Source organism: Trachymyrmex cornetzi, unplaced genomic scaffold (genome assembly GCF_001594075.2).
Source record: "Trachymyrmex cornetzi isolate Tcor2-1 unplaced genomic scaffold, Tcor1.1 scaffold56, whole genome shotgun sequence".
Classification (NCBI taxonomy): Eukaryota; Metazoa; Arthropoda; class Insecta; order Hymenoptera; family Formicidae; genus Trachymyrmex; species Trachymyrmex cornetzi.
Window position 1 is genome coordinate 2,723,759 of NW_017299871.1, and position 13,428 is coordinate 2,737,186.

The window sequence follows — 13,428 nt, forward strand, 5'->3', positions numbered from 1 at the left end:
TAACGCAATTGAAGCACAATAAAAGCCAGATGTTGATAGCCATTTGAGGATTACGGGCTCTCAAAGTATCTCCAGCGGTAACCCCAACAATTGCCCATTCGCGCAATTCCCGAAAAACCAATTGCGCGCCCATATAGCGAATGCGGGGAATTAATTTGGCGCCTGATCCAACACGGTTATTTTGCGCTAGCTGACACGTTATTGGCGCGATAGTATTCACAGGCTCGTTTTACTATCGGACGTGTAAAGTAATTTCGCGATCGGCGGACGTGCCGCAGTGGTCACGTTATATCGTCGCGTAAATTTTGCCGATACATTCGAGACCGCGAGCGAGCGAGGAGACGCTACGCGACACCTTAGTAGTGGTTACCCTTCAAGAAAACATCGCGGCAACGCGAGTATGAAAGAGTATATCGTCGAGCCGTTAATTGAAATTGTAAAGTAGCCGAGCCGGCGACGAAGCCATTCCCGCATTTACGTCCGTTCGCAGTAATTTAACGGGAGATTTCAGCGAGAGAGGCGTCGCAACGTTCGCTGGTCGCGGGGTGACGACCGCGGTGAATAACGACGTGGGACAAAGTGTCGTGCGCAGGTGCGCGCCAAGAATCTCTGAAAATGCGGGAAAAGCGAAGGGTCGGGGGGAGAGGGACGGTGCGGGAGGTCGGAGCAATTTGTTTGGATCCGAGATGCAGGTGAGATTAACCCTTCGCCGCCGTGTCGGGAAATTATTACGCTGTCACTTTGAACGGCGTCGATCGAGCGAATGTCGCGCGACAAAATTCTTATAAACGCGAGAAAGGTAGGTAAATGCCTCTGCGAGAGAGATGATTAAAAAGCTGAAACACAGCGGAGTTGACGTCCAATATTAGTTTACGTGCGTCTCTACAATATTAAATTTATAATGTCGAATTATATTCAATTTAAGTAATTTTTAATCATTTCTATATAGGTCGCCATTGCTTTTATTTAATATGTCATTAATATAATTAAAACAATGGAAATAAACAATTTAAAATACAAACTTAAATAGATAAATAATTTAATGTTGAATCCATAAATGGATGTCTACTAACGATCCTTATCGCAACTGCTTCTGCAACAATTCATATATACGGAAAAGAGGATTTTGCTTAAATATCTAAAAATTTGGCTAGATACAGATCTAAAAATAATTTTGTTAAATCATTAAAATAATTACAGAATATTCTAATGAGTTACTAGAATGTTAAAACTATTTGCACCATTGTTCGTCATAGAGATTTCTACGTAAGCCAACAAAATTATTTTCAAACTGTATCTAGCTAAATCTTTAGATATATTAGCAAAATTATTCTTTTCGTATAGAAATAAAATCTTGGCGCATGTACAAACTTACAGCGATTAGAAGACATTGATAGACTATTGTTTAGTTACATTTGAGAAAGAAAAAGAAAAGGTATTTGATTACACGAGCGGTTACTTCTATTAGTAGACCCGTCGCGAATGGTCGAAGTCCATTTATTAGTTGAGCGGACAAGATCGTTACAGAGGTAAACTTTCGCGAGGAAGAAGTTTCCAGCCGAACAACGCACGCCCGCTCGTCCGTTTGGAGAGATTTGCACTTAGGCAACTTATTAACCCGGTTTAATCGTGCCCTGTCGAGTCAAACTCTCTGATTGGTGCTGGATGACGTCGGCATGCTGTTTAATCCTTGCACGAAGTCACGAACTAATTTCACGAACTACATTTACAACGTCGTCTCAGTACGTCTGAGATTAGGATGGATTAAAGAACTACAGCATATCTCGCCTGCGTAAGGATCGATTATGTGCGCCTTACATATTTTTGTAACCGAGAACGAAATACTCAAGTAGACTCAAGTTATTTTTTTTGCTGATTTCTTTTTTTCAATGTTTATAATATTTTTTTTTATTTAAAATGCTGCTTGTTTTATACAATAAATATGTATATATCAGTAGATATATATATAGATATATATATAGATATATATACATAGATATATATATGTAGATATATATACATAGATATATATGTAGATATATATACATATGCATATTATCATTACATCCAAATGCAATAATAATAATAGTAGGATTAGATATATGCTTTAGAATTAAACCTAATACATACAGTAAATAATATGGACCACAGAATATTTCATAGCGTTGATTAATAATGCATTGACTAATAATATTAATTACTATATGATTGAAGATATTAATTATTCTGTATGATTCTTATTTATTCTCGCTTTATATTTTTTATAAGAAATAATGTTTACATATTTCTATTACATATACATATTTAATTATAAAAACAATAATTACAATATTCTCTATATTTAAAAAGTTATTTGCATAGGTGCAAATAACAATCAAGCATAAACTTTTATTATTGCAATCTATTAATATTTTTCTTGTTATAATAAATATTAATGTATATACTTTTATTTAAATTTTTTATTCTTTTATAGGAAATTTTTATGGTTGACTTGTACAGCTTATAAAAACCTAATGATTATTTAAGTACATTAAAAAGGATGATAAATAATAAAATAATAAAAAATATAATTAAATAAAATATATTAAAATTAAATTTAAAATCTAACATTTCTTAAATGTTTTGTAAATTATTATTTAAAAGAAAATGGTCGGTAATATGCAGTGATACGATATGCTGAGCGCCACTAGAAAGCACTCTTTATCTCTTGGAACTTTGTAGCAATGTACAGAACTTTGTCGGTAAAATATGTTACTTTATTTAATAATTTATTTCTTGACATTTTTCCGTGAATCTATGTATATTGTCATAAATATTTTGTTAAATTTCATAGAAGGATGGAAAATTTTTTTATATATAAACTTTAAGCAAAATATATTTAAACAATTTTTATTTTTATAAGGCATCACAATAAAATTAATGATTTGACTTTTTTGTTTTAATCCTAGGACATTATAGTTTTTACATATTTTAATAATATTTTTTATAGGTGTAGATTTTATACATTTTTCGATTTTATACAAAATTTTATTCCATACAATATTCCAAGATTTAAATTGATTCTAGATGTCGTGTTAATCGCACTATAATATATATCTTATTTATTCTTGTCGCTGTTCTGTTTTAGTTAGATGAATAGAGAATGATAATATTATAAAAAATTATACTAATATGAAAATGATACTAATTACATTGTATATTATAATTTTATAATAGAATTGTCACAATTTACGAATATTAAAACATCTTAATTAAAACATTGAACATTTGTTGCTTATAAACACTGTAAAGGAATATCATATTTGTGACAACAGATTATTATATTTTAATTTATTTCAAACTTATTAAATTGGTTAAACCAATTGTAATAAAATATTGGTTTAAATTTCAAAAATTTGTTTATACGATCATAATGCTGTAAACTTAATCACCGACGGTCGGTTATGTCAGCCGTTCTCTCAAATATCTCGAATCTATCGGACCTAGGTATACTTTAGTGTGCTACATTCGAAAATATACCAATAGCTCTACAGACGATATCTTATCGATGTGCGTATACTCTCTCCTTTTATTCAACAGATGCCACGTTCTGATTCCTATTGTATAATATTCTTCCACAGATGACTGAACGTATATATACATATATAATCATTGAGGCTTAAACTTTACTATATACGCACAATTATATATCATACACATTCATATGCATAAATTTTTGTGTATGCGAGGTATAATAAACATTAGAGGAAAAACAAAACTATGATATAATTTAATCTAAAGCTTGTAACATAAAATGCTTTTTTGTTTGCATGCTATTATGTTAGTGATCTTGCTGGCTGTTATGCTGAAAATTGTATAGTCTACTGGCTACGTTGCTAATTGTATAGTCTAGATTTTCATCATAGATTACTCATTCGTATACTTCCGTTAAGTATTTTCGGTCAAACAAATTCCAGCAGCCAGCACGTAAACTCGTATCGTCTAAATGTGTAATTTCACGCAACGAGTAAAAGCTGGCGTTTTATCCCTTCTCCATCAATTTTCGCCAAAATGGCGAATCCAGCGAATAAACGGTCAAAGTTTGACTAACTATGAGCGAAGCAACGCTGACTCTGGCTATGGCCCACTTGATTGACCAAATATGTTGAAGCATTTTTTGATTGGTCAACGCTCCTTTATTCACCGCATAGTGGGAGTAACTTCGCCAGCGAAACTTCGCTCCATGAAAAGGAAGGAGGCGGTAGCTTTAGCTTTTCAACGCTGGATTGAAATTGTAACGGATGGGAGAGAAAGAATTAACACGTCACATTTGAATTAAATAAAGCTATAACTAATTTCAGCTTTATTTAATTTTATCTTATCTATTTAAGGAACACTAGTTCCAAGATTACTCTCGTACATTTTAAGATAACATAAGTCAATAATACAAAGAAACGTTTTGCTGTCGTTAAAATCGATCGCTTCGTATATATAGGTCTTCCATGTCTCCGTGCCACAACCGACGCGTTGAGCGTCAGAAAATTAATGATTCTAAGTGCCAGTCTTTCCCGGCTGAACCCATCGTGTGTACACACGCGCTGCGTTTACACACGTGTCCGACATACGCACAGTTGCTAATTACTCAGTGCCGATCGCATCTATTCAAGCTCGGCTGTTTATGGAACCCACAGTCTCGGTCACAGCGAGCTATGTGCATCTCACGTAGGTGACTATGCCCTGTTGCTTGTGTATACAACGCGAGTGAATTTCACTCCTCGTCACACATACAAATCAGTAGTCACGTTCGAGCGTTGCATTCATGCGCTATCTCGGGAGTAAAATTACTGAAATGATTTGCAAAAAATGTTTAGGTAAAGCTGACTCTTATTAAGTTACACATCGTGGTTGATTAGATCTTGGTTTGCATTGGCACGATTCGATTGTCGATTTCAATTATTAAGACGAAAAGTAAAATAGATTGAAGAAAATCAAATAAAATAACGAAAAATAAGGAAAGAAATAATAATAAAATTATTAACTTAAAATAACAATGAAACATTAAAGATCAACTTTTATCGTTCCGTTTTTTATTTCCAACGATCTTATCATATATTTTAGAATAAAAACCGAAATGTTAAAAACTAATTTTTTTTTTATTACTTTTTTGTGGTTCCAAAGAGAACTCGAAATAAGATTCATTATTGGAATCCCCTACAAAGTCAAAGAAAGTAGATTTTTAATATTTCAATTATTATGTTATAGTTAAATGAATTAAATGCTGATCCGACTGAAATATATGATAAGATTTTTTATTGGAACAAAACAAATAATTTTGCTATAATTGATTGATTTAATGTTTCAATTTTTACGTTATAGTTGGACAAATTAAATGCTGATCTGGCTGAAATATATGATAAGACAACAGAATTCTACGAAATCCAAGATGTCTGGTTCAAAACGATTCTGCTATACAACACTAAACTCGCGTTCACGTATCATACTTAGATAAACCACCAGTTTATTTTGCGGTCGCGAGCGCAGAGTGTCACCGGCACTCCAGGTCGCGATAAATTACGCGGTATACGCTGTCGGATATCATTACCGCAATTACGCCAGTTCATCGCAACTTGCACACGCTCGTTTCCGCTCCGCGCTCACCGCGCCCGCGAGTCGCGTGTGGGCAGGTGGCGCCCGCATAATCGCGACGGAAAAAATGCAGTCGCCGCAGAAGTGAGCAACGAGAAGCCGGCAAGAGAGCTCGGGATGGAGGCCGCCAAGCTAACGAAAGAAATTTAATTGGAAGTTCCTTTTATTTCGCCTTTACCTCTCCTCCTTCCACCCCCCCTTCCCGGTCTCTTCTCCACAGATCGTTCTTTCCTCACCGCCCTTCGTCCTTCGCGCCTTTCATCCTCGATGCGCGCCTCCGCTAAATTGCAACCTCGTGTCCCGTATCTTCGGTGCGGATAACATCGCGTGATTAAGAACAGTCCGTACTCCGTAGGACAGTGCTACTTCTGCCTCGCCCATCCTGCGGATTCGCGATGCAGATCGGATGCGCCAGTTTTCGAGACTCGCGTAACGAGATATACCATCATCGTTCCACGTGCGAAGTTAAGAATAACTTTGTATTTGGGGGATGGTTTTCCAATCTGTCAAGCATGATTTTACTCGAAAAAGAGTTATTTTATCTGCAAAGTACTTTTAAGCTTTTACTTCTTGTTTCCTTTTTCTTTTTATTCTCTTTTACATTCTTTCTCTCTTTCTCTTTTCTTTTTTTGTCTCTGTGGCTCGACTTTACATATGTCATTTGCGATGCTATGTCATTTAATCATCTTTTCATATTTTTTACCTTTTCCTGCGCACAATGTTGCACGAAAGCAACGTGCAACATGATTACGTATTACGCGATTTAGTTCAAAAGGGATCGATTATTTTGTGCACCTGCGGAACGAAGCGTAACTAACGCGCCTACTGAGAAAGTGGCATAATCTTTAAAACTGAATATAAAACATAAGCGAAACCGACGTTTAACTAACGTATGTCTCTATAGTATTTACGCTTGGTTTGGTTGACCTACATTGAATACATATATATAATATCAATAATAAAAAGTATTAAAATTTACGAAAAAAAGAAATATAAAATCTGTTTGCATTTCTTACAGAGACATATTTAATTATTGTTTTATTTAATTCCAACAATTCATAAGCTTAAACAATGTAGGAAAATAGAGAAACAAAGTATTGCTTTTTTGGTTTTGTTAATTAATAAATAATTTGAAAATAATTTATGCATAAAGAAAAACGAAATGAGCTCTGTTCACAGCTATGATAAATTGTAATAATGTGTAGAAATAATATGGTTCAATTTCTCCCTGAAAGAAGATAATTTTCAATATATTTTAAGTATATTCGATATATTTTAACTATATTTTATAATAAAAATATTTACATTAGTAATTATTATAACGTAAATATTTCTATATTTAAATTTTTACAAGAATTTTTTGTATATTTCTTGCTTCTCATATTAATCTGAAATAGTAGTAAATAAACAGGAGCCTTAAGAAATCGGATATCTCTTCTTCAATGACCTATATATTAAATTTCAAGATGTTGCGTAGTATTTAATTATTAAGCAAATATTTAAAACAAAATATCGCATTTTTGTTTATATTTTTATTTTTCTATAAAGATCAAACAGATCAGATATAACTGTTAACGCAATATGATTTTTCGGATTTCTGTCTATTTTCATCGCTTTATTCAGAATTGCAGACGCCGGTGGAACGTTCTCTTTGTTCCTTTGCGTCATGAATGTCTTGCGTACTGCACCGCACCATATGTTCTTCCTGGCACTCGCTTCTTAATGCACTCTTTCGAAGTTTTCGAACACCTCGCCGCGTACACCTTGGTACAAGAAGATTGCGGGAAAGGGTGAATCGGCGATTTTATGCACCTGCGAAACGAAGCGCGACTAATGTGTCGATTCCACTGTGCGGGAGACATGCTTTAATTTACGAAATTAATAGCGAAGTTTGTTGGGGAGAAAGCACGGATTAAACAGCAACTAGCGAATCGTATAGTGCGTAAAACATAGATCTATGAAAATTAAAAACGGTGACAACTTTCCTTGAAAAACTTGTACAAAATAAAATTACGTATTGTTTATATAAATTATATAAATAATACATATAAAAATTACATGATTATATTGTATAAAATTATGTGTTTTTACAAAAATTAGATTTTTTATTTCTAATCGTATAAATGTATAAAAAAGACGGAAAATTACACACATAATAACAATAATATATTTTATAGTTTTTATATGTAAAATGTATATTACATAAAATGATAGTAATATCACCCATATCAAATTATATGTATTTCGTATAACATATTGATAATATACCTTAAAAAAAATTGTAATCCGTTGGCTAATTATTACGTAAATATTTTTAATGAACATTTCAATTTACTTTTATAAGTTATTTAATTACTATAAAGAAGAATAATTTTATTTTTACGTTGTAACTTCACATACGTACACTGAGAAAAAAAGTTACCGATTCAAAAAGATATTCATTGATTCATTTAAATGTAACGGTCATGGGATATCAAACAAATATATTTGTTAATTTAAACAAATAACATATTTTAAATTACAAAATTTTGTTGACTCGCGTATATTTAATCTAAATATATAAATATTTGAACTAAATAATCACCACGACTTAAACACATTTAGTCAAGTTAACAACTTTTTCTCAGTGTATGTAAATATATATCTTTAATGGTAAATTCCAAAATTACTCAATATAATTGTAATAATTTTACATTTAATTTTTTTATAACGTACGATAATTTCGATGTTGAAAAGGAGAAGTCATTCGTATCAATTTTTGCAATTCACATGAAAGCACCGAGCATATTCGTGCTCTCTAATGTAACTTAAGAGTAAAAACGTATCGTGTTATCATGCATGAACTAAATGGGACAGGTTTCGTGCCTCGAGCACGGAAAGTTAACGGACGAATTTAGGAATGTATCCGATGCAGAATCTTGAGCGAAACGGAAAGCGAGCGGCAGCTGTAACGGTACTAGCGATGCTCTTACTGTCACTACGATTACGTGTAATTTTTGATTGATTGCATTTCTCCGCCCGATTGCGAGGTGTGTGCGGGCTATAAGAGGAGCGCGCGAATATATACGCCCTTCTTTCGTAATGGAAACGCGTGCTTAATTCGCCCCTCGAGATCGCCAATCGACCAGATCGATTACGCGGCTCACCGCAGAACACGATCGAGTAAATGGCAATAAATAACAGAGTACTACTTCTGCGTTCGGGAAGATTGATAGGTACTGTTCGTCGCTTAACGCGCTATACAACATTGAGTAGGTAAACTGGAACGTTGTAATAACGAGAAAACTACGCGGGGAATCATTTCTCTTTGAATTGTTCTTCGTTTACACTTTCTCTAATAGTGCACTTTAAGAAGAGGCTGATCCGCAGTTTTATATTGAATTCTTCAGTCAATGAAGATGTGGAAGAAATATGAAGAAATTATTTTTTTTCTTTCAGTGTAATGATGTTCTTCATGTTTGGATACATTTTTTCCTGATAAATCCAACTTATTTTGAAAAAAATTGTGCGGAAAAGGTGTTTTGAAGCTTTGTGCATTTTTATTCTTTAGCATTCAAGCGCGACCTGACGTTGCGTGTGCCCCCAAATCGCCGCTGGTAAATTGCAATCCGTCTTGAGCCTTCGACGTGGATAACATCACAAAATTAAGGTCGGTGAGTATTCGCAAGCCTTCGCGTTGCCTTTTAATTTATCTTTCTTTCGCCTGGCTGCACGCTCCCTTATTGTGCATCAAAACACGGTATCCCGAAATGCGCCGCGCAACAAGGTTGTTATAATGCAACGGGATGAGTGGGCGGTTTTATATGAAAGAAGCGAAACTAATATACACAAAATTTCAAGCGAGGCAAACAAGATGCGTCGAGGCTGAATTTAGTAGTTTGATAGAGAGAACTAGCTTCTACTTGAAAAAAATGGAGGTCACGAAGATCATTGTATTAAATTGTGTGAATTCAAGTAAACAATATTAGAAATAAATAAATAAAATAATAAGTGGCTTAAGTTTAAAAAATTGTAAACAATAAGGAGCTTCCAGCCACAACGCTTGACGTGCACCGAGAGAAAGGATTTTGTTAATTTAGCAACCAGTACCTTTAACCGGTGATCGGTAAATATGTAACAACAAAAATTATGTTGTTGTGATTGCTGCTAGTCTGCTATACCAACCAATTATTAGTAACAGAAACAAACTATATAGAATCTAACCTATCTTTTGGATAGACTTTAGCTCGTTTACATAGAATTCATAGATGATCGTGGAGTCTTAAGTTGTAGGAAACCGACCAAGCACAGTCAAATATAGGGAGAATACTTGACTAGAATTAATCAATTTCTTACGATTTGAGACCCTGCAACCGTCTACGACTTTTATATATATATGAGCCTCTTATTTGCTAGCGATACTATTGATTATTTATTACATTAACGAATTAATTTGCAATCGTAACAAATCGATTGTTTTTTTTAACAAATATCACATTTGCTTTCCCTTGATTTGTTCCTATAACAAAATCTTTTCTCTCAGTGTGGTTAGCTTAAAACATGTATTTCAAATAAAACTAAGTAAACATTTTGGTCTAACATGTGACCATCTTTAGTACATTAAATTTTTATATTACAATTAAAATCGGAACATCCAGTTAATCAAAATACAAAAGAGAAAATTTTTCATTACATAACTAAACACATAAAAAAAAAAATTTTTTTATAAAGTTACAGTATAACGCCATAAATTCACAATAGTATGTATTCAGCAGGAAAAGAAACATTGCATTTGTAGAACAATTTATATCATGATGTTATATATAAAATTTATATCCGTGATTGCCTGAAGCTATTGTAGATTATTGAAAGAACCAAAAAAGAAAAAACCACAAAAAACAAAAACCATTAATAATTAAAATTATGTCAATTAATTTTCAATGCAATCGCGTTTCGTCAAATATGATTTTTAATATGCTCACCACATATTCGTTGCCACTACTTTTGTTGGGATAAAATGTCAGTAGTCATTTTCTCTAATATATAGGTATATAGTCGCCTATATCGTACCCCCTAACGTTTAAATAAAATTGTAAACAAAAGTACTGAAGATATCAGAATATTTCTGTACTTATATTAAACTTTGGTTTATTGGCAATAAAACAAAACAATACTTTTGCGAAAATAAATTAAATTATTGTTTAAATTAGATTTAAAAAAAAGGTACGATTTGGAGACCAGGTCGTTAAATTGTTCCATCTGGTTCCTAAATCGTACTTCTAATACAGCAAACAAGCTGAAATTCCTCTACTTTGGAGAGTATCCTCTCGAGGTCATATATAAATAGAAAATCCTCTGACATTAATACGGAACCACTAAATGGTAGAATATTTTTTTTGGGTGTAATATTGCATGTGCCGAGAAAATCTACATAAATTCTGTCATTCGTTATCCTTCATATTTCAAATCTTATTTCGTTGTGTTCTTCTTTCGTTGTTCTAAAAGAGAAAAAAAATCAAGTAAGTAAGCCATAAGCATGGACTTGTCTACCTTACTGACCACCTAAAGCGACATCCATGATCATATGGCTCGGTCAGTCTCAAATCTGAAGAAGTTGGACGCTGAAAATATCATTCTTCACGTCGCCGAAACCCGCACCATCCTTCTTGACGGTTTATGGGTGAAATTCAAGGCTCAGTACGAGCTTATTCAAGCACAGCTTAAAGAATCGTACAACGACAGTGAGTACAATACTTCTGAGTTCGTCGAAATCACATACGTGCAACAGCGAAGCCTTCTGAACGACTACGTCATAAAGCTCAAGGTCACCGCGCCAAATTCCACTTTGAAACAAGACTCAGGCACCGAGTTTTCCTCCAAGACGTCTCTGCCTCGCTTGAAACTTCGGTCCTTCTCGTGCGCGTTTGGGGACTGGTCCACGTTTCGCGACACCTTCCAGTCCATCGTTGAGGACAATCCATCGCAAATGTAGAAAGATTTCACTACTTGAAGTCTTGCTTGGAGGAGCCCGCTGAAAAATTAATTCGACCATTAGCGGTGATTGGAGACAATTACCCACATGTGCGTGGGTATTGCTGTGCAAACATTACGAAAACAAAAAGGAATTAGCACGCTCCAATTTCTCCACGTTTACAGTCGTGGCGAAAATGAAGAGCGATACCGTCGAAAAATTAAACCGCATTTACAACGCAGTCACCAGTGACATAAACGGTCAGGAGAACATTGGGAAGCCAATCTAATCGCACCGTTTCAATATCTTCAATCACTTCGTCATCGAGCTCTTCGATCTAAGTCCGCCGCGGCATCCCTTAGGCCGGAATCAGACTAGAGATCTGTTTTTTGTGGCTGAACTAGTGTACTTTTGGATCTTTAATCGCAGTACAATCTTTTGAAGATTGAGATTAATGATTAAAGATTGAAATTTCATCAATGAGGACAAGGAAATTTTGGTTTTTCTTATTCTGATTGGTCAAACTTCAATTTTTCAATCTTCAATCTCATTCTTCAATGCGTAATCTGGTTCCGACCTTACAAGCCTAACCGCTCATGTATACATACACACCGTCAGGAGTTTGCCGACAACACCTTTCTACTCTGGTCAGACTCCAGGATCACCCTCCACTGGATCAAGGGCCATACTTCCAGATGGAAGACCGAGCCGAGTGCATTTAGTGATGCACTCCGTTGGTCCTGAGATTACATTTAACGTAAAAAAGAGAGAGAGAAAAAGGGACAAAATAGGATGAACATATTTTTGCAATACCTGTTGACAGTACACGGTTGCTCTTCAATAAATAAATACCACCATTTGCAATTTATATACTCAAATTTATATACAAACTATATTCACTGCTGTTCTACAGCAGATATATTCACTGCGGCGCACGATTAAGGCCGCAGCACACACTTTTGCATAACGCATAACGCATAGTGCATAAGCGAATCAGAATTTTTCCTTTTCTCCCATTCCATGGAAAAGAAGAATATTGATTGGTTGATTCCTTTATGCACTATGCATTATGCGTTATGCAAAAGTGTGTGCTGCGGCCTTTAGTTTCCCGAAAAGTAGAGGGGATAATGTTGGTATCAACAAAAATTTCTAGACGCTACAATTAAATTTTCTACGGATTGGTTACATTGCGTAAATAGTAAATCTGTAAAAACTTTTTTGACATATATGATTGGTTTACTTCGATTATTTCGACATGTGCATTATTTCGACAAGTAGTGATGCACGAAGACGAGACAAGACGATATTTTTCAAAATATTGTCTTGTCTCGCAAAAATATTGAAAAATTAATTCTTGTCTTCATCTCGTTATCAAGATCGAAAATAAATCTCGTCTTGATATCAATATTCTCGAAAATATTGATTTTTTTTTAAATTTTTGTAAAAAAAATCAAAATTTTGTAAATCAAAATTTCTATTTAAAGGGAATTTACGTGGCTGCGGTGCTCACGTGAACCGGTGAGTCCCATGGATCTCTAGTGGTCCACACGCGAACACGCACGCACGCACGCAGAGAGAGAGAGAGAGTTCGCTGTGACACTCATAATAATAATAACGCTTTAAGCGTCGTTTCATCCTTGTTTATTAATTTAACATTAAGCAAGGACAAATTGATGCTCACAAGCACTGTAAGCGCTAAAACAAACGCAGCCGTAGTACAAGAACCAACTCACTTGGAGCGCTGCAATCGTATTTATTTCCGGGATGCAATACGGATCTTGCTCTTTTATATGTTTTGTGTTGTCAAATGCTAAACAAGGATAACATCTCTCCCCCCCCCCCCCCCCAGGGGC